The sequence below is a fragment of the Cynoglossus semilaevis genome, chromosome W (genome assembly GCF_000523025.1).
Source record: "Cynoglossus semilaevis isolate Cse_v1.0 chromosome W, Cse_v1.0, whole genome shotgun sequence".
Lineage (NCBI taxonomy): Eukaryota > Metazoa > Chordata > Actinopteri > Pleuronectiformes > Cynoglossidae > Cynoglossus > Cynoglossus semilaevis.
In genome coordinates, this window is record NC_024327.1 from 13400077 (window position 1) to 13403880 (window position 3804).

A 3804-nucleotide genomic window follows, 5' to 3' on the forward strand; every position below is an offset into this window, starting at 1 on the left:
CCTCCCTCCCCTGTTGCGACGCGGTCGGTGAAGGTCGAGAGCAGCGCAGGTCCTGCAGCAGCCCGCCCAGACTCGATCGTGCTGTAACCCCCCGCCCCCATTCTCCCGCCCCACTCCCACATGTGCAGATGTTCTCGTGCTGTTATAATGTCCTTGATTGTGCTTTGTGCTGAGAGGTTTTTTTCTAAATCCCACACTGCGCCCCCCTTCCCACGGAGCCTAGTTTGGAGTTGTCTTTTTTTTCCTCCTCCTCCTTCCCTATCGTTTTTCAGTTGTTTTTCATCTAATATAAGGGTGCGCTGACCACGGGCTGCGTCCTGGACTTCCTGTTCCTGTCCCCCCTTGTCAATTATTTGTATTGTTTTTATTGTCTATTCATGTTTTTTCTTGGAACGGGTCGTACAAACTAAATTTCGTATCACCTTCCCTGGTGCATATGACAATAAAGATTCCTTCCTTCCTTCCTCCTTAAGAAAAAGACGCTACTAGTGCATTTATCACTGTGGGCAATGGTGTCTACAAAAGCCCGTTGGTTCTTATTCTTCTGAGACGAGCAGGTTTCTCTTTTCATTGGGGGTCCCACGGAGAAAAAGTCCTGAACAGAGAGACTGATATTGGGGCTGACCCCCCAATTTATAGGTTGCGGAGGTCACTGATCGTGACGTATGTGGATTTACCGGAAGCAGTGGAATTATGGGAGTTAGAGTCCTTAAAAGGACTGTTGTAGTACCTACAATAACAATAAATATCTAATATGTGTACTTGTTTGCATGAAAACAAAGGGGAAAAAACATGGACTTATTGTTATTTATAGTTAATGATGTTATGATTGTACTTGTCCGGCCCATTTGACATCTTATTAGGTTGTATGCGGGCTGTGAATCAAAATTAGTTTGACACCCCTGCTTTATAAGTTTGTTTCCCAGAAGCCAACAGTTTTCACTATTTACTCTGTCGGACAAAGTCACTGTCATAATCCTTCCCTGCCGCTGCAATATGAAGAGAAAATCCTCTAATGCACGGGATCAACTATTATAGTTAATAAGTGTATTATTGTATATATTATACTATATAATATATTATATTGTATATATTATATAGAAAAGCCTCACACTGTGTAATGATTAACAACGTTGGTGTGAGAAACAATCAAAGCAGTGTTTGTCATGGACAACGATCATCTATATTGCTCTGGGTTGAGACTAAAGACCCACAGTAAACATCAAGGAGTTGAAATGACACAATGCACTCCTTACTGTAATGTAATTATGTAGTCAAGGTAAGGTATAACAATGGTGTTCATTGTTGTGAAATTCACCTCTCAGCACAGAGGTGCTGGACCACAGTCCAACGTGGAGCTGTGTGGAAACAGCACTTAATGATCGACGTTTGGTGAAGTATCAGTGTTTGTTTATGTACAAACCACACTATAATGACTTTAATGAACAAAAACAACACAGTGGAACTGTGGTTAACACTGTTGTTAACAAGGTTGTCCAGATGAAGCCTGAGTTGATTAAACTGTACTTTAGACAGTGATAATCATCTGGCAGCCTGCGGGCCCAATACAGGCACACCAAAGCGCCCAATCCAGGCTTCGATTGGATTCCAAAATAAACATCAAATAAGACAAAAATGTGATTTTTATTTCAATTTGTCTGAGTGTCCAGACTCTAACGTCTCTGTACAGAAAAATGTTGTACTTTAGACACTAGGACTCCCTATTTTTTCCAACTTTATCTCAAATCCAATTTTGTTGAGATAAAGTTTTGTTGTGTGTGTGTGGTTCACGTTCATGCCGACATGATGTCACACACTGTGTTTAGAGAAGTATATGAAAGTAGCCAGGTTTCAATTTGAAAAAGGTGGATTGGGGTAACTTTTGTTTTCAGTGTGAACCTGACGTTAAAGTACCTCATGTTTAGATGGATTCACTAAAACTGCTCCCAGTATTATAGAGGAAGTTTCATAGGTCATAGTCTTATGGTTTTGCTATGAAGGCCGTAAGGTGAACCCAATTATCGTTCCATGTCGCTGTTGTACAGACCTGTGTAGGTGTTGCCACTGTGCAAACAAACATGAAATCAAGTAGAAGGAGGATAACTGCCCTGACACTGACAGTGAAGACTAACATTACATGTGTAGCCTCAGAGTTGTATTGCAGTGGTTGCATTGTTAATGTTATCATTCATTTTCATCATTTTTTATTGTTTTACATATTGTACATATGTATATATGTTTTAAAAAATATTTTTTTTATGATTGATTAGTGTTGTATTTAGTTAGGAGCGAATAAATGAACGAATGAATAAACAAATGGTCCTTGTCACTGATTACTTTTATTGATCAAAATGACTTAACAGAGAAAGTTCACCTTATCGTCCATTTGCCTCATTGCTCTTCGTGCAGGCGGCTATGCATAAAGCACTGTTTAGAATCCATTTGGCACACTTTAGAAGACTTTTGGGAGAAAAGTAAAACCATGGAGGCAGCTGTGTTGCCGGAAGTGTTGACATCAATCTGCTACTCGATTGGTCTAGCACGATCACGTGTCGAACCGTGCCACCGCTCGCGCACCAAAATCTTATTGACCTGAAGATGCTAGTTCTTTATAAAATGCATCGATATAAAAAACGGGCAGGATATTTTGCGATGAACTTTTTGCTGTAAGTTTAACGTAACTCGTTCTTTTTTGTGAAGTTGAGATCGTGTAGTTCCCAGACGTCAGAGCGGAATTCAATTTCTAAAGGACTTTTCGTGGTTCACCTTATGGCCTAATGAATGGGTTTGTTGTTTGGTATAAACAATCCTCTGTTATTGGGATATTGCTTTGATTCATGTGAACTCTTGAAAATTAAGGGTCACACTTATAAATAATAAGATGAATTAGGCACTTAATAAATATAATTCTTAATACTTCATGTGTAGAAATTACTGTTCGCATTATATAATCAGGATGAGAATTTCTAATGCATAGACATATATATGTTAAATAAATGGCTACTCAATAAAGTAAAAATAGATCACTATAAATGGAAACACACCACTGAACTTTACATAAGGATGAGAGGTGAGACTGCATTACAAATGTCTGGGAAGTCAATGGTCCAATAAATGAATGTCAATAAATTAATAACGACATTAGATATAAACGTTCTCACAGACCACGACAGGTTGATGAATGATGAATAAAGGAGACTTTTAAATGAATCTTTTGCTCGGCTGCTGCACGAGGCTGGAATACAAAGTGTGCAAGAGTTCGTGGATCACAGTGAGGACTGACGCCTGGTGTCCTGTGACATGTTTAGATGGAAAACCCATGTTGATCCACAGTGATATATGTGTGATATATGAGTTTTTTTTTAATCTTGTAATCATACAGCCTTTAGTGCATGACTTCTCTCAGAGGTAGAAAAAAATGTTATTGTAACTAGTAGCAGGCTGTCTAGAATATCTTTAATTATACTGTACTGTTTTAAGTCACTGGCTTGTTTTTTAGTAGCACTGTGGTTTCCTGTGGCTGTTCTGCACATGGAAACAACTCTCTAACGTTTGAGGGAGGATAGAGCTAACGCTGTCTACGACTGTCCAGAACATCACAACAAAGTGTTGCAAATGGTTAAGGGCAGACGTGTTTGCATTCTTTAGCTTCCCCGTGAGTTCCGTCAACGAGCAGTTAACTCGTACAATCTTGGAGACAAAGCCTCCTGTCAGCACACAGATGCTATCTGGATGTAAACATTGACCATCTTCCGACGTGTCAATGTCTGACAAGATGGTGTACAAGTAGAGCTGAGAGTTGCA

The 3804-nt window shown here is 39.5% G+C and overlaps 1 protein-coding gene across 1 annotated transcript in view; it reads right to left on the reverse strand.

Moving 5' to 3' along the window:
• The window catches only part of LOC103397239 (GAS2-like protein 1), a 49312-nt gene that overhangs the window by 42456 nt on the left and 3052 nt on the right, over positions 1-3804 (reverse strand).